General features: G+C 33.1%; 1 protein-coding gene across 2 annotated transcripts in view; it reads left to right on the plus strand.

The window, feature by feature from the left end:
- Positions 1-13,199: 13,199 nt before the first annotated feature.
- Positions 13,200-20,117, plus strand: part of bmi1a (bmi1 polycomb ring finger oncogene 1a) — a 36,675-nt gene continuing 29,757 nt past the window's right edge. The window contains exon 1 of one of the 2 annotated variants that reach the window (XM_073940017.1): positions 13,200-13,446. The gene's annotated coding sequence lies outside the window, so the exon portion shown is untranslated. The remainder of the gene's footprint in view (positions 13,447-20,117) is intronic. The other variant, XM_073940018.1, reaches the window with a different exon arrangement.

The raw sequence follows: 20,117 nt of genomic DNA on the forward strand, positions 1-20,117 counted from the left end.
TGGGTGTCTGACTACTTAAAGTGAAACACTTTAGTACTCATCCAACAGACACTTCCATCCGCTTAGGCAACGGTAGAGAAATTGTATGGAATGGCAGTGAAGTAAAAGACTGACAGTGTGCTTGATTTAGGACATCCCTGCTGAAAAAAAATGCTTAAACCAGCCTAAGCTGGTTGGCTGGTTTTAGCTGGTCGACCAGCCTGGTTTTAGACGAGTTTTGGCCATTTCCAGGCAAGTTCTAGCTATTTCCAACCAGATCTTAGCTGGTCAGGCTGGGAGATGAGCTTAAACCAGGCTGGTCAAGCTGGTTTTAGCTAGTCATTTTCCCGCCTGACCAGCTTAAACCAGCCTAAAAATGGCCAAAACCCCTCTAAACCAGGCTGGTCAACCACCTAAAATCTTTGCAAACCTGCAACCATAAACTTTAGAAGAATGACAAAGTTGTGGACAGAAATAAAGCAATGCTACATAGGCTACTAGTGTGATTATGATAATAATAATACAGTAACTTAAAATATAACCACATAACAATTAGTAGACCGTTGAAGCACAAATAAAGAACCGCGGTAAAGTTAGTTTTACTTTCGACATTCATTTGACATTCGATTTTCAAATCAATTAAACTCTTTGTTCCTGTTATACTCTGGGCCAAAAATAGGTCAGATAGGCATAAATATGTGCCCTTTATGTTGCACAAGGCTTAATTTCTCGATTAAAAAAAAAATAAAAAATTACCATAAAAATGAATTAAACAATTCAACCATATGGAATTATACAATAAAACTAGCACCAGAATATTCAGAAAAACATCCTGCATATTGCACAAGACTCTGTTTTTTGAATTAGCACTCTATTTATTTTATAATATTTTTTAAATATCTTTTAATGTAAAAATTGCAAAATTCAATTAAACTCTGACACCATTTGAAATAAAATATTCAAATCAACTGTACAATTGTCTAAATATTATTCTCTATGATGCACAAGCTTTGTTTTTTACAGTTATGCCTTTGTTGATTTTATATACAGTATTGAATCCATATTTTCAGTATATCGAATATACTGTAAATCTCTTAATGAATTAAACTCTGACACCTCTTGAAATATTCAAATCAACTGTACAATTGTCTAAATATTATTCTGAATGATGCAAAAGCTTTGCTTTTTTACAGTTATGCCTTTATTGATTTTATATACAGTAATAAATCCATATTTTATGTATATCGAATATACAGTAAATCTCTTAATGAATTAAACTCTCACACTATTTGAGATAAAATATTCAAATTAACTGTACAATTGTCTAAATATTATTCTGAATGATGCACAAGCTTTGTTTTTTACAGTTATGCCTTTGTTAATTTTATATACAGTATTGAATTCATATTTTCAGTATATTGAATACACTGTAAACCCCTTAATGAATTAAACTCTGACACCATTTGAGATAAAATATTCAAATCAACTCTGCAATTGTCTAAATATTATTGTGAATGATGCACAAGCTTTGTTTTTTACAGTTATGCCTTTATTGATTTTATATACAGTAATAAATCCATATTTTTAGTATATCGAATATACAGCAAATCTCTTAATGAATTAAACTCTGACACCATTTGAGATAAAATATTCAAATCAACTGTTCAAGTGTCTAAATATTATTCTGAATGATGCACAAGCTTTGTTTTTTACAATTATACCTTTATTGATTTTATATACAGTAATAAATCCATATTTTCAGTATATCGAATATACAGCAAATCTCTTAATGAATTAAACTCTGACACCATTTGAGATAAAATATTAAAATCAACTGTTCAAGTGTCTAAATATTATTCTGAATGATGCACAAGCTTTGTTTTTTACAATTATACCTTTATTGATTTTATATACAATAATAAATCCATATTTTTAGTATATCGAATATACTATAATTCTCTTAATGAATTAAACTTTGACACCATTTGACATATAATATTCAAATCAACTGTACAATTGTCTAAATATTATTGTGAATGATGCACAAGCTTTGTTTTATACAGTTATACCTTTATTGATTTTATATACAGTAATAAATCCATATTTTATGTATATCGAATATACAGTAAATCTCTTAATGAATTAAACTCACACTATTTGAGATAAAATATTCAAATTAACTGTAAAATTGTCTAAATATTATTCTGAATGATGCACAAGCTTTGTTTTTTACAGTTATACCTTTATTGATTTTATATACAGTAATAAATCCATATTTTTAGTATATCGAATATACTGTAATTCTCTTAATGAATTAAACTCTGACACCATTTGAGATAAAATTTTCAAATCAACTGTAAAATTGTCTAAATATTATTGTCTTTCATGCACAAGCTTTGTTTTTTACAGTTATGCCTTTGTTGATTTTATATAGAGTATTGAATCCATATTTTTCAGTATATCGAATATACTGTAAATCTCTTAATGAATTAGACTCTGACACCATTTGACATATAATATTCAAATCAACTGTACAATTGTCTAAATATTATTGTGAATGATGCACAAGCTTTGTTTTTTATAGTTATGCCTTTGTTGATTTTATATACAGTAATAAATCCATATTTTCAGTATATTGAATACACTGTAAACGCCTAAATGAATTAAACTCTGACACTATTTTAAATATAATATTTAGATCAACTGTACAATTGTCTAAATATTATTCTCTATGATGCACAAGCTTTGTTTTTTACAGTTATACCTTTATTAATTTTATATACAGTAATAAATCCATATTTTTAGTATATCGAATTTACAGTAAATCTCTTAATGAATTAAACTCTGACACCATTTGACATAATATTTAAATCAACTGTAAAATTGTCTAAATATTATTGTAAATGATGCACAAGCTTTGTTTTTTACAGTTATGCCTTTGTTGATTTTATATACAGTATTGAATCCATATTTTCAGTATATTGAATACACTGTAAACCCCTAAATGAATTAAACTCTGACACCATTTGAAATAAAATATTCAAATCAACTGTACAATTGACTAAATATTATTGTCTTTCATGCACAAGCTTTGTTTTTTTACAGTTATACCTTTGTTGATTTTATATAAAGTAATGAATCCATATTTTTAGTATATCGAATTTACAGTAAATCTCTTAATGAATTAAACTTTGACAACATTTGAAATACAATATTCAAATCAACTGCAAAATTATCTAAATATTATTCTCTATGATGCACAAGCTTTTTTTTACAGTTATGCCTTTATTTATTTTATATACAGTTATAAATCCATATTTTCAGTATATCGAATATACAGCAAATCTCTTAATGAATTAAACTCTGACACCATTTGAGATAAAATATTCAAATCAACTGTTCAAGTGTCTAAATATTATTCTGAATGATGCACAAGCTTTGTTTTTTACAATTATACCTTTATTGATTTTATATACAGTAATAAATCCATATTTTTAGTATATCGAATATACTGTAAATCTCTTAATGAATTAAACTCTGACACCATTTGAGATAAAATTTTCAAATCAACTGTAAAATTGTCTAAATATTATTGTCTTTCATGCACAAGCTTTGTTTTTTACAGTTATGCCTTTGTTGATTTTATATAGAGTATTGAATCCATATTTTTCAGTATATCGAATATACTGTAAATCTCTTAATGAATTAGACTCTGACACCATTTGACATATAATATTCAAATCAACTGTACAATTGACTAAATATTATTGTCTTTCATGCACAAGCTTTGTTTTTTACAGTTATACCTTTGTTGATTTTATATAAAGTAATGAATCCATATTTTTAGTATCTCGAATTTACAGTAAATCTCTTAATGAATTAAACTCTGACAACATTTGAAATACAATATTCAAATCAACTGCACAATTGTCTAAATATTATTCTCTATGATGCACAAGCTTTGTTTTTTACAGTTATACCTTTGTTGATTTTATATACAGTAATGAATCCATATTTTTAGTATATCGAATTTACAGTAAATCTCTTAATGAATTAAACTTTGACAACATTTGAAATACAATATTCATATCAACTGCACAATTATCTAAATATTATTCTCTATGATGCACAAGCTTTGTTTTTTACAGTTATGCCTTTATTTATTTTATATACAGTAATAAATCCATATTTTCAGTATATCGAATACACAGCAAATCTCTTAATGAATTAAACTCTGACACCATTTGAGATAAAATATTCAAATCAACTGTTCAAGTGTCTAAATATTATTCTGAATGATGCACAAGCTTTGTTTTTTACAATTATACCTTTATTGATTTTATATACAGTAATAAATCCATATTTTTAGTATATCGAATATACTGTAATTCTCTTAATGAATTAAACTCTGACACCATTTGAGATAAAATTTTCAAATCCACTGTAAAATTGTCTAAATATTATTGTCTTTCATGCACAAGCTTTGTTTTTTACAGTTATGCCTTTGTTGATTTTATATAGAGTATTGAATCCATATTTTTCAGTATATCGAATATACTGTAAATCTCTTAATGAATTAGACTCTGACACCATTTGACAAATAACATTCAAATCAACTGTACAATTGTCTAAATATTATTGTGAATGATGCACAAGCTTTGTTTTTTACAGTTATGCCTTTGTTGATTTTATATACAGTAATAAATCCATATTTTCAGTATATTGAATACACTGTAAACGCCTAAATGAATAAAACTCTGACACTATTTTAAATATAATATTTAGATCAACTGTACAATTGTCTAAATATTATTCTCTATGATGCACAAGCTTTGTTTTTTACAGTTATACCTTTATTGATTTTATATACAGTAATAAATCCATATTTTTAGTATATCGAATATACAGTAAATCTCTTAATGAATTAAACTCTGACACCATTTAACATATAATATTCAAATCAACTGTACAATTGTCTAAATATTATTCTCTATGATGCACAAGCTTTGTTTTATACAGTTATACCTTTATTGATTTTATATACAGTAATAAATCCATATTTTTAGTATATCAAATATACTGTAATTCTCTTAATGAATTTAACTCTGACACCATTTGAGATAGAATCTTCAAATCAACTGTGCAATTGTCTAAATATTATTGTCTTTCATGCACAAGATTTGTTTTTTACAGTTATGTCTTTGTTGATTTTATTTACAGTAATGAATACATATTTTCAGTATTTCAAATATACTGTAAACTCTTGATGATTTAAACTCTCACACCATTTGAAATAAAAATTCAAATTGCCTGTAAAATTGTCTAAATATTATTGTCTATGATGCACAAGTTTTGTTTTTTACAGTTACGCCTTTGTTGATTTTATTTACAGTACTGAATCCATATTTTTAGAATATCGGATACACTGTGAACACTTAAATGAATTAAACTCTTACACCATTTAGATAAAGTATACAAATTAACTCTAAAATTGTCCTAATATTATTATTAAGAGAGGAAATTCAGTGCTATGTGGAAACTTTGACTATGGGAAAATCTATGGAAGACGCCATAACGAAAGAACCTTACCATGTGTCTGGTGAGGGGCATGCCAAGCTGCAGCGTGAGCGCACCTGTAAGACCAGAGGTGCAGCCTTCCAGCATGTCTCCTTGCCCTTACTTACCTGTTCCTGGTTTAGATATATATTTCAGGGAGTCGTAAAAATACACCTAGTTAATTCTAGAAATTTTTAATATGACAGTAAGTTGGGAAAGCATGCAGTCCCGATAGAAAGAACGCTGTGGAAGCCACCTGCTGCCCGAATGGGGAGACCTGGTGGCAAAAAAGCATATAGACTAGCCGTAAAAAGGGGGAGTACGCATACGAAAAGATGGTTAGCAGGGTGGGAAGACATAAGCTTGCCTAGAGGGGGGGACTACATTGTGGCTGAGTGAGCATATGGGGTAGGCACATAGCAGGCATCTATACCCAGATAGCGGGATGACCAAGGGGCATACAAACAATGTAACGGGCCAACACATGACTCCTCCACTGAGTCAGGTGCTGGAAGTCTCGTAGGAACTCTGCAGGGTTCGCCAAGTGGGGAACTCAACTGACGAAGCGAGAAAGCTCACGTATCTCTGTGTTAGAGAGAAAGGCGCAGCAAGCATGTTACAACACCTAACTTCATTCATTAGGGTTTCCCAACACCCTTGAGGAAAATCGGCCACACTCTAAGATTATAAAACTTGCAAATGTATGTGGTGTCGCCCAGCCCACAGCTCTACAGATGCCTGTTAAAGAGGCACCACATGATAGTGGGTCGACCCGAATTCCAGGCACAAGTCACTGACCGAAAATGCCTCCAGGTCCCCAACCCTCTTAATCGATGTCAACATGACCTGCAGAGCTGTTTTCAAGGACAGAAATCTCAAAGATACTGAATTGAGTGGTTTGAACGGATCTCTGCGTAGCACTACAGCAAGATCCCAAGAGGGCATGAAAGGGGGTGGGGTAGATTTAATTGCCTCGTGCCTCTGAGGAACCGGATGATGAGGTTATGTCTTCCCACAGTGCTGCCATCCAATGCGTCATGATGCCATGTAAACCTTCAGTGTAAAGGGCAACAGCCTCCACTTCAGGACTAACCTGAAGAAAAGAAAGCACAACGCTGATCTGGCAAGTTCGGGGGTCTTCTCGGTGAGAAGCGCACCATCCAGTGAATAGACTCCACTTCAGGGCGTAGGCATGCCTCGTAGAGGGTGCTCTAGCCTGAGTGATGGTGTTAACCACCACAATCGGCAGGTTACCTTAGCCTTACTTGCGGTGTCTAAGGACCACACGTGGAGGTTTCATAGATCTGGGCGAGGGTGCCCTGTCCCTGAGATTAAAGATCTTCTCTCACAGGGATCTGCCAGGGAGGGGCCGTCGCAAGGAGGGAGAGTTCTGATATGCAGGTCCGGTTGGGCCAGAGAGGCGCAACTAACAAGACCTGCTCCTTGTCCTCTCTGACCCTGCACAGAAACTGCGCGACCATGCTCATTTGGGGAAATGCATATTTGCGCATGCCCTGAGGCCAGCTGTGGGCCAGTGCATCCGTGCCGAAAGAGTCCTCAGTCAGGAAAAAAGAACCAATGGGCAATGGGCATTCTCAAACGAAGCAAACAGGTCAACCTGGGCTTTAGCTCGCCCAGGATCTGAACAGTACGCATCGATTTCAGCCGCATATGACTCCAGAAGACTCGTCGAGACAACGATATGCCTGGACTCCTGTCCTAGAGGCAATCCGGCCTGAAGGAACGTGTGTCCCTCTAAGGGCTGAGGGTGACCATCCGCATGATCGTTGGCGTACCAACGGTTGGGCAGCACAGAGTGGATGGGGTCAACCAGGCAGCGCTGGCGTCCCAAAGGAGAGCAGGAGGCGAGATATTCGGACTTCGGAGGAGGGGCTGAGAGTGTGGGAGAAAAGAGATCGTTCTCCTGCACTCCACGAGCTATTGGCTATTGATGCACTGATCCTGTGAGCTGGAAGGCATAGAGTCTCCGACTAGCAGTGTTCGGGCTGTCACATCCGGGGAAGAGGAAAATGCTCTTTCTTTGAGTTTTTGGTTGTTAAAAAACGTCTTTGATGTTATTTGATGTGGAGCCCGGCCCTCCGCCGGGAAAGAGCAAGTTCCCTCTTCTCCGGATGGCCCGTCTCAGGGATGCTTTCGTGCTTCGTGGTCTGATTCGATGCTTCGTGGTCTGTTTACTGGAATAAATGGTGCCCTGGGGCGGGGGTGCTGGACGTCTGCAAGGTGCTTGGCGCTGCCGCTTGGCCAGAGGCGCAGACGGGGGTGGCAGAGCTGGTCTGGAAGCCGCAGGCGGGCGCCCTCGGCAAGGAGTGGTGGATGTGGATGGTTCGGCTGGGGGAGTGGTCTTACGGTCTTACTAATAGATGGCTCTGCCCATCGCATCTGACTGCTCCTTCACTGCCGTGAACTTCTAGGTGAATTCAGCAACGGTATCGCTGAACAGGCCAGCCTGGCATATAGGCGAGTTAAGAAAGTGAACTTTGTCAAGATTGCACATATCTGCTAGGTTTAGCCAGAGGTGGCGTTTCTGGACCACTTATGGAGCCATCGTCCTTCCCAGGGCACACGCAGCTGACTTGGTGGTAGGCAAAGCAGAGTCTGTTGCGGTACAGAAAGCGAAAGCAGCCTGGTCCGCGGCTGTGTAGGCTCTGGTCCTGAGAGAGGCAAATAACCATAACATAAATTGACCACAATGGTGCGCTCGATCCGGGGGATCGTCTCGTATCCCCTGGCTGCTCCGTCAGGTGGTGAGGAGTGGCGAAGCCGCATGCAGATCGGGCAGAGAAAGATGCTGTCCAAGACAGCATGAGCCTATTGTGCACTTCCGGGAAGAAGGGGACGGGAGGCTTAGAAGGTCTGGCCTTTTAGTATCCTCCATGTAGCACCCATCTAGTCAGTCTGGCCACAAGGCTGGGGGATAAACCGTCTTCAGACACATGGCCGAAGCAACCCGGGAAAGCACGGTCAGCATATGCGCTTCTGGATCTTGCGCCGTGCTCACCATCCCGGAGGGAGGAAGCGGGTTCGGTGCAATGATGGACATCTGGTCCTCTGTCTCATCGAGTGAGAGGGCGACCATCCGGGAGGACAAAGCGCTTCTCTTGCTCGAAGCTTGGATGGAGCGCACTGACGAGTGAGATGTCCGTGAGCCCGAAGGCGGTGGATTTACTCCCACTGTAACCCTCAGATCTGCCTGAGTGCCAGCCGCAGTGAGGGGGACAACTGGGCTGGGTTGCCCTTTTGCAACTGTAAAAAACTAAATTTGTGCATCATAGAGGATTCGTTTAAGTATTTACATTGTATCCGATATGCTAAAAATATATATTGAGTGTTGATATAAAATCAACAAAGGGCATTACTGTAAAAAAAATCATGTAAGTGTTTACATTGAAATACTGAAAATATTGTTTTATTACTGTATATACAATCAACAAATGCATAACTGTAAAAAACAAAGCTTGTGCATCATAGAGGATAATATTTAGAAATCTGTAGAGCCAATTTAAATATTTTATCTCAAATGTGTCGGAGTTTAATTAATTTAAGTGTTTACTGTGTATATAATATGCAAAAATATATAGAATCAGCACTTTAAATAAAATCAACAAAAGCATAACTGTAAAAAACAAAGCTTGTGTAACATCGACACTAATTTTTAGACAATTTCAGAGTTAATTTGAATATACTATCTCAAATGGTGTCCGAGTTTAATTCATTTAACTTTTTACGGTGTATGCGATATACTAAAAATATGGATTCAGTACTGTAATTAAAATCAACAAAAGCATAACTGTAAAAAACAAAGCTTGTGCAACAAGGTAATATTATTTAGTCAATTTCAGAGTTGATTTAAATAATCAATTTCAAATGGTGTTCGAGTTTAATTCATTTAAGTGTTTACGGTGTATTCGACATACTAAAAATATGGATACAATACTGTAAATAAAATCCACAAAAGCATAACTGTTAAAAACAAAGCTTGTGCATCATAGAGAATAATATTTAGACAATTGTACAGTTGATCTAAATATTATATTTAAAATAGTGTCAGAGTTTTATTCATTTAGGCGTTTACAGTGTATTCAATATACTGAAAATATGGATTTATTACTGTATATAAAATCAACAAAGGCATAACTGTAAAAAACAAAGCTTGTGCATCATTCACAATAATATTTAGACAATTGTACAGTTGATTTGAATATTATTTGTCAAATGGTGTCAGAGTCTAATTCATTAAGAGATTTACAGTATATTCGATATACTGAAAAATATGGATTCAATACTCTATATAAAATCAACAAAGGCATAACTGTAAAAAACAAAGCTTGTGCATGAAAGACAATAATATTTAGACAATTTTACAGTGGATTTGAAAATTTTATCTCAAATGGTGTCAGAGTTTAATTCATTAAGAGAATTACAGTATATTCGATATACTAAAAATATGGATTTATTACTGTATATAAAATCAATAAAGGTATAATTGTAAAAAACAAAGCTTGTGCATCATTCAGAATAATATTTAGACACCTGAACAGTTGATTTGAATATTTTATCTCAAATGGTGTCAGAGTTTAATTCATTAAGAGATTTGCTGTATATTCGATATACTGAAAATATGGATTTATTACTGTATATAAAATAAATAAAGGCATAACTGTAAAAAACAAAGCTTGTGCATCATAGAGAATAATATTTAGATAATTGTGCAGTTGATATGAATATTGTATTTCAAATGTTGTCAAAGTTTAATTCATTAAGAGATTTACTGTAAATTCGATATACTAAAAATATGGATTCATTACTGTATATAAAATCAACAAAGGTATAACTGTAAAAAACAAAGCTTGTGCATCATAGAGAATAATATTTAGACAATTGTGCAGTTGATTTGAATATTGTATTTCAAATGTTGTCAGAGTTTAATTCATTAAGAGATTTACTGTAAATTCGATATACTAAAAATATGGATTCATTACTTTATATAAAATCAACAAAGGTATAACTGTAAAAAAACAAAGCTTGTGCATGAAAGACAATAATATTTAGTCAATTGTACAGTTGATTTGAATATTTTATTTCAAATGGTGTCAGAGTTTAATTCATTTAGGGGTTTACAGTGTATTCAATATACTGAAAATATGGATTCAATACTGTATATAAAATCAACAAAGGCATAACTGTAAAAAACAAAGCTTGTGCATCATTTACAATAATATTTAGACAATTTTACAGTTGATTTGAATATTATATGTCAAATGGTGTCAGAGTTTAATTCATTAAGAGATTTACTGTATATTCGATATACTAAAAATATGGATTTATTACTGTATATAAAATCAATAAAGGTATAACTGTAAAAAACAAAGCTTGTGCATCATAGAGAATAATATTTAGACAATTGTACAGTTGATCTAAATATTATATTTAAAATAGTGTCAGAGTTTAATTCATTTAGGCGTTAACAGTGTATTCAATATACTGAAAATATGGATTTATTACTGTATATAAAATCAACAAAGGCATAACTGTAAAAAACAAAGCTTGTGCATCATTCACAATAATATTTAGACAATTGTACAGTTGATTTGAATATTATATGTCAAATGGTGTCAGAGTCTAATTCATTAAGAGATTTACAGTATATTCGATATACTGAAAAATATGGATTCAATACTCTATATAAAATCAACAAAGGCATAACTGTAAAAAACAAAGCTTGTGCATGAAAGACAATAATATTTAGACAATTTTACAGTTGATTTGAAAATTTTATCTCAAATGGTGTCAGAGTTTAATTCATTAAGAAAATTACGGTATTTTCGATATACTAAAAATATGGATTTATTACTGTATATAAAATCAATAAAGGTATAACTGTAAAAAACAAAGCTTGTGCATCATTCAGAATAATATTTAGACAATTTTACAGTTAATTTGAATATTTTATCTCAAATAGTGTGAGAGTTTAATTCATTAAGAGATTTACTGTATATTCGATATACATAAAATATGGATTTATTACTGTATATAAAATCAATAAAGGTATAACTGTATAAAACAAAGCTTGTGCATCATTCACAATAATATTTAGACAATTGTACAGTTGATTTGAATATTATATGTCAAATGGTGTCAAAGTTTAATTCATTAAGAGAATTATAGTATATTCGATATACTAAAAATATGGATTTATTATTGTATATAAAATCAATAAAGGTATAATTGTAAAAAACAAAGCTTGTGCATCATTCAGAATAATATTTAGACACTTGAACAGTTGATTTTAATATTTTATCTCAAATGGTGTCAGAGTTTAATTCATTAAGAGATTTGCTGTATATTTGATATACTGAAAATATGGATTTATTACTGTATATAAAATCAATAAAGGTATAATTGTAAAAAACAAAGCTTGTGCATCATTCAGAATAATATTTAGACACTTGAACAGTTGATTTGAATATTTTATCTCAAATGGTGTCAGAGTTTAATTCATTAAGAGATTTGCTGTATATTCGATATACTAAAAATATGGATTTATTACTGTATATAAAATCAATAAAGGCATAACTGTAAAAAACAAAGCTTGTGCATGAAAGACAATAATATTTAGACAATTGCACAGTTGATTTGAATATTTTATCTCAAATGGTGTCAGAGTTTAATTCATTAAGGGGTTTACAGTGTATTCAATATACTGAAAATATGGATTCAATACTGTATATAAAATTAACAAAGGCATAACTGTAAAAAACAAAGCTTGTGCATCATTCAGAATAATATTTAGACAATTGTACAGTTAATTTGAATATTTTATCTCAAATAGTGTGAGAGTTTAATTCATTAAGAGATTTACTGTATATTCGATATACATAAAATATGGATTTATTACTGTATATAAAATCAATAAAGGCATAACTGTAAAAAAGCAAAGCTTTTGCATCATTCAGAATAATATTTAGACAATTGTACAGTTGATTTGAATATTTAATTTCAAGAGGTGTCAGAGTTTAATTCATTAAGAGATTTACAGTATATTCGATATACTGAAAATATGGATTCAATACTGTATATAAAATCAACAAAGGCATAACTGTAAAAAACAAAGCTTGTGCATCATAGAGAATAATATTTAGACAATTGTACAGTTGATTTGAATATTTTATTTCAAATGGTGTCAGAGTTTAATTGAATTTTGCAATTTTTACATTAAAAGATATTTAAAAAATATTATAAAATAAATAGAGTGCTAATTCAAAAAACAGAGTCTTGTGCAATATGCAGGATGTTTTTCTGAATATTCTGGTGCTAGTTTTATTGTATAATTCTATATGGTTGAATTGTTTAATTCATTTTTATGGTAATTTTTTATTTTTTTTAATCGAGAAATTAAGCCTTGTGCAACATAAAGGGCACATATTTATGCCTATCTGACCTATTTTTGGCCCAAAGTATAACAGGAACAAAGAGTTTAATTGATTTGAAAATCGAATGTCTAATGAATGTCGAAAGTAAAACTAACTTTACCGCGGTAAATAACGACTCTTTGTAGTCCTACTGATAAAATAACTAGAAGTTAATGAGTCCGGAAGCATACTCGGTTACGTTACCGTAAAACGATAGAAAACTTCTCAACGGTCGCGAAACCTCCCTGACGGCGAGCAGTGAAGAAATATTTAAGATGGCGACGTCCAAGAACTGCAGTCTAACTAAATTTAACACAGCAAATCCACTAAATGTTAATTAATCGACCAAAGCTTATTCTGTAGTAAACACCAGAGCATGTGAGTGGCGTGCAGACACCAATCACGGGTAAAGCTTCGACGAAGGACGACAGTGACTAAATCTAAACCTTCAGACACACGGCTCATAGGTACCTGCCTACCCGTAAGTTACAGAAACTACACACTACACTGACAAGCTGTTGAAAATACAGTTGTGTTGTTGTTTTCCGAGTGTACGAGTGCGGTTCCTGACGTAAATAACCGAAATGTGTGTGACGCAAATACAGCATTGAAAGTTTACTACTGCTGTGAACGTGGCCTACTATACTATTACATTCACACTGCGGTCACAAATCAAATATTTAAGTTTGTTTTGTAATTTTCCCAAGCTAGTCAGTGATGCAATTGTGTTAAAGGGCTAGTTCACTCCAAAAAAATTAATTCTGTCATTGTTTTCTCACCCTCTCTTCTAAAAAAACAGCTTAAACGAGTCTTGGCTGGTTTAAGCGGGTCGACCAGCCTGGTTTTCGAGAGGTTTTGGCCATTTACAGCCTGGTCTTAGCTAGTGAGGCTGGGAGAGATGACCAGCTAAAACCAGCTTGACAAGCCTAGCCAGGCTGGCAGCCCAGCCAAAATCAGCCATGTCCAGCTTAAACCAGGCTGGTCGAGCTGGTTTTAGCTGGTCATCTCTCCCAGCCTCACTCGATAAGACCAGGTTGGAAATGGCCAAAACTAGCTAAAACTTGTTTCAGACTTGTCTGGGTTTCTTCTGTTTAACGCAAAACTAATATATTTAGAAGAGTTTTGGCAAAGTCAGGCATGGAAACATTCAGATATTTTCCCTACTGTGGATGCTGATGAATACTGATTTCTTCGACATTCTTCAAAATATTCATCAGAAAAAAGAAACACAAAGATTTGGAACCACTTGTGGGCATGGGTCGGTATTAGATCCTGACGGTATGATAACCTTGGATAATGTATGCAAGAGGAGGGGGTGGTATTGTGGATGGTATTGTGATTGCTGCTCTAAAATATATTCTATTTAAATGTCTGGATAAAAAACTAAAACTTTTTTCCCCTTTGAACACTATATTTTGTTTTGAGAAACATTTAAAAATATTTTAGAAGAGTAAACATGTGAGGCTAATTAAATTAAGTTAATTATAGACTTCTGCTGTTCTCATTAGTTTTAAAAACAGATTTTTTTAACAATTTAAAACAGCATCTTTGGATATCTTTCCTGCTGGAGATACTGCTGTCCTAAACAACTTTACAAATAGGAGAAAGGGTATAGCAGAAAATTTTGGCGGTTTTCAAACTTTGACTTTTCCAAATTGTGGTATACCTTGAAAAAGGTTATCGTCCCATGCCTACTTGTGGGTGAGTAAATGTTTCTTTCTGGGTAAACTTTCCCCTTAATGCCCGAGCAGATGGGGTAATAGGAGGCCGAAGGCAGAGCTGCTAAAGTCTGTGTCTCTCACTCGCTCTCTGCCAGGTGCAATGGACAGGGTGATCCAGATAAAAAACACTAAAAATCCTTAGGGACGATTCGTTTTCACCCCTCCTGCCTTTAAGGAATGGATTCAGCTTACAGGTAGGTAACAAAAGCTGCTAACTGACAGAGCTGGAGGGGAAGTGACTGATTTATGGCCATTTTCTTTCTCATTCTCCCCACAACTGTAACCCCGAATGGCCATGTCAAATTGAAATGTAGGAAGATTATTCGACCACAATGAAAATGTGTGTTTTGAGCTCCAGGCTGCTATAATTTATCACGTCTTTAAAGATTTTCTTAGGAATTTTTCCTGGTTGCTGATTATTTTAAATGTTTATGAATTATGAATTATTCACTTAATATGTTACATCACCTATAGATGAAATCTCAAACAACAACCTAAAATAAATAGGAAAACATTGAGAAAAGTAAATAAATGTAGTTTTTTTTTACACAAAACAGAAATAAAACTGCAATGTATAAAATAATAATGCATATTAATTGTAGCTTATGATAAAAATAGTTACTATAAAGCTGATACAAATCAGTAATATTTAGAGGTCATCGTAACAAATAGGATAGTTTAAAAGACATAATTTGCAATTAAGAAATAATAATGAAGTCAATCTTAAAATTATATTACACTTTATAATATCACTTTTTTATTTTGTTCTTAATTGCAGTTTTTAGTGCAGATTTTAATGATCACACTGAATATAGGAATAAACACTGATCAGACATATTTTAAGAAAATGCTGAACCACTAAGGCCACAAGCTTCACTGTAAAACATTTAATACATTTAAGTGGACTGAACATAAAACAATAAAATTGTCCCAAAGAAATCTCAAGAATTGTGTTGTTCCAGCTCATTTTAATAAAGTAGTTTAAACAAGTAGCGAAAATAATAATTTGAGTGTTTGTTCTATTACAACTATTAAATTATACCCAATATAGCAAACATCTTTCTTTCTTTCTTTCTTTCTTTCTTTCTTTTTCTTTCTTTTTCTTTCTTTCAATTGTTCGTTTTCCCCACCCACCTTCGTTTCTCCTCCCAGTTTGGTCGTGCTGATGATTTCCAGCTGCTCCGGCTCCATTCTGTTACATCTGCTTCTGCTTTAGTAATTAATAGCTCACTTTCCTCTGGCAGTAGATTGGGAGTCTGATCCCCCTCCTCTTGCATATGCTCTTCTCTCTCTCTCTCTTTCTCTCTCTCTCTCTCTCTCTCTCTCTCTCTCTCTCTCTCTCTCTCTCTCTCTCTCTCTCTCTCTCTCTCCTGCCTTATCAGAGCTGTCAATCACACTCGGACTGTTTAAACATGCCTCCTCCTCCTCCTGCTTGCTTTCTCACTTTCTCTCTATTTTTCTCCAGCCCTTGCTTTCTCTCAAACTTTCTTTCTGTCTCTTGCTTGTTCTGTGCTCTTCTATCTTCCTGCACTTCTTAGCAGCACCCTCCTCCTTTTCTGGGTTTATTCATTCACATCTTGGGAGTTTGGACACTCCTCCTCTTGAGTCCCTTCCCCCTTGTTTCCAGCTGAACTCCTGTCCAACATCAACGGCTTCAATCATTCTGCCAGAGGCCTGTGGGGACAGCAGTTCTGACTCTCTGGGGTAGCCAGTAAAGCACCACTATTGTTCAGTTGGGTGCCTGAAGGAAAATATCTATTATTTTATTGTTAATTTATCTATGTTTTAACATGATTGTTTATTTATTTAATTTAATCAATGAATTTAATTAATTAAAAATAAAAATGATTTTAATATATTTGTTACAGCTGGCTAGTCGGATTGCAATACATCTTGATTATTTGTTCACTTGCTCAATTTGTTTGTTGCTCATTTCACTCTCAAACTACAAAAGCACATTAATTAGATTAGTGTAAACATACAGTAAGAATACAGAATTATTTTTTATTTTTTAATCAAATCACAAAGCTTAAAATATCCTTATAATTTGATTCATTATTTTAAAATAAATAATATTGAAAGGGCTTAGCCGAAGGAAAATGAATGGATGATATAATATTGATTAGTTTATTTCTAAAATGTACACATTTTGTTTGTATAATGTATTAATAAAAATTTTAGGTTAAAAGCATTAATACAGTTGTATTTTTTTATTTCTAGCATATAGGACAACAATCTTGATCATCATTTACTTGTTCATAATATTATCAGTGTATTGCAGATTGTGGTTACGATGTTTTGTTTTAGTGTTTGTGAGTTTAAAAGTATTGGAGCAATTACAGCGTTATGGACGTGACATTTGCAGTAAAATTTCAAAACATAAATTCACATAGAAAGTAAATGTTAACATTAAATTGAAACATCTGTTTATATTTTTCAGAACAACTGACCACAGAGTTAGCGGACCAAAAAAAAATCAATTTGTAAACATGTTTTGTACTTTAAATGAGTAAAATATCCATGCGTTATGGATGTGACCAAAAAAGTAGAAATTCTGTGAATTAAACTGCTCAACCCAAAAAAAGGATAAAATGCTAATCAAAAGGATAAAATGTCTCTCTATAGAACAAAAATGATTGACTTCATTTTATTTCACATTTTTACATTTATGAGGAAAAATTGTCATCGTGGATGTGACATTTCTCCATTATGGATATAATATACTGATAGTTAGTATTATTATTTTATTATTATTTTATTAATATTATGAATTATAATAATAGATCACAAAGGAAATATTACATTTTTAATTATTAAAGTTCTATTTTATTTGTTTCTTTTTTCATTTAATTGATGATAATTTAGTATAAATAATTTGGGTAAAAAGTTTAAATATGAGCAGTTCATTCAACCTCAAAGCTTAATGAAGAGTATATATATATATTTTTTTTTTAAACATTGTTGTAGCCAGGCCCGTAGCCAAGTGGGGTTTGGGTGTTACGGAAGACACGTAAAGTCATCTTTCTCTAGTGTATTGTTTTTAAATAGAGACAACATTGTACAAGTAACTTTTATTTTAAATCTTGGACCTTATTCTTGAAACTAACAAATTACCAATAAAAAGGTGTGAAGCACCAAAAGTGCACCATATTAAAATTGATTTGAATACTATTTTGGCTATTGTTGTTATCTATGAATTTTTAAATGTACTTTCTTTTTTTTACAAAAAAAGGATAGAAAATTGTGAAGTTCCACAATGTTGTTGTTGTTATTATTATTATTATTATTATTATGTTAATTATTTTTTATCCAAATGACAGAATTTTGACTGTGGACAGTTGAATTTGCTGGCCATTCTGTTATTTGTAGAACCAATGACATTAAACTACAGTTTTTAATTTAAAGCTTTAACAGATTCCTATTTTTTTAATGTTATGTAATACGTTTGTATTTTAAAATAAGTATTTTTTTCACATTTCTCCATTCTAAATCTTTAGGAAATATTTTTGGTTATGATGACCATCCGAAAAGCTAATCCAGCTAAAAATTGTGCTTTAAATGGCAGTAAAATTCAGTATTTAAATCTCATAATTAAGTAGAAATTGAGGCATATAACTGCAAAAAGGTCCACTTTTTGAGAAAAAAGAGCCATCCCCCTTTACCAGGCTGATTACGGGCCTAGTAGCTTTACATTTGGAATGATTTTGAATAATTATTTTAAAATACATAAATAATAATATTACAAATAAATAAATCCACAAATGCAATTGCTTTGTAATTCAGCAAAGACAAGTAAGATCTTGATCAAATCTCTGCAAAAATCCAGAAAATCGTTTACTCAGAGCCGTGTTCACGTTTCAAATTCCTCGTGTGCAGTTGTGTTTTCTCCTTGATCCTGTGAGTTTGAAGCTCTTCCGTCGGCTCGAGGGGCCCCATCTTACACTCTCCACCTCCTCTGCGTCCTTACAGTATGTGTCCTCCCCCGCCATTGAGGCAGATTAGCAGGGCAGAGTACAGGGATACAGTCCTGAGCCTCCCCCAAACTCATCACCGCCTCCTGCCATGGACCCCCACAGGTTTCACTCCTGTTGGATAATGGTCCCAGTGTGGCCCGGTGGGACTCAGACACATCCTTCTTCATACACAGACAAGCTTATTCTTCTTCCGAAGTAACGCCACCCCCACCTCTAAACCCCTAAACCCCAAAACTGATGAGACCGAGAAATACACAACATTAAGTTTAGAGCAACGGATAAGAATCAATACTGGGGAAGACATGCCAACTTGTTTGTTCTCATTCAGGCTAACAAGGGACAGACAGCTGGATATAAATAAAAGAGAAAACATACTTCTGATTTGTTACTATTACGTTTTGTGATGTATATAATCATATATTACAGTGTTCATCTGCTAGATTTATTGGTTTATAAATCTGTTATGTGAATTAGTGCTAAGTAATTTTACTTAAATGTTGGAATGTAAAGCTAATACAAAACACAGTAACTATTGAAAATTACATGCATTTATATTGTTTAGATTAATTATGCTATGAATCAGTAACACGTCTCAGTTTCATGCAAATTTGGGTAAAATGCATACAATACTGGGCTATTTTTAAATAAAATTTAAAACCCAACATTAATGGATGGGTTTGTTGGTATTTCACAAATAATTTGGGTTGAAATAACCCAGCATTTTTAGGAATGAAGATTTTTATTTAATAAATGCAAACACCTAATGTCAGTGAAGAAACAAAACAGCATACATGACAAGAGGTCAGACTTTGTGTTCATATTTTATTACTGTGATTGAGGAGGGAAATAACTAAGGATAGACACAGGTTTAGTAGATTCTTAAGGCGTGGGTTAAGTGGTATGAGTTGGGTCAACAGTGTAATTGGAGATTGAATTTAATGGTAATTGCTCAAATCTTTAAATAAAAGATTATAAAAGCACAAATTCACATAAATGTAGCATGTGAAGGCACTAATATAAAGTTGTTCCAATAACACATTTAAATATATAAAAACATACAGTAGCAGCATGTGTGTGTTAATAATTTTGAATGGAAAATATGTATTTGCTTGCCATTTTGTACATTGGACAGCGTTACATCTTTCACCTTCTTACCAGACATGATATTTCTGGTTTTAACATGTAATCGAATTAAACAAAAATATTTATAAAAGTGATTTAACCACTATTGGTAATTTCCAGTTGGTGAAATTAATAGTCTCTCCCAAACAGCCTTTAAATATTTACAATAGGCTACCTAAAATACAATTCGTGTACATTTATCAAAAGCACTATTTCATTTCAATAAAATACAACCAGCTGCAAGAAACTGAACTAAACAAATACTTATAAAAGGCAATTTTACTGTAAATTGGTGACTTGAATCTGGCTGGAGGCGCAGAGAGCGCGGAGGAAAC

The sequence above is a fragment of the Danio rerio genome, chromosome 24, assembly GCF_049306965.1.
Source record: "Danio rerio strain Tuebingen ecotype United States chromosome 24, GRCz12tu, whole genome shotgun sequence".
Taxonomy (NCBI): Eukaryota; Metazoa; Chordata; class Actinopteri; order Cypriniformes; family Danionidae; genus Danio; species Danio rerio.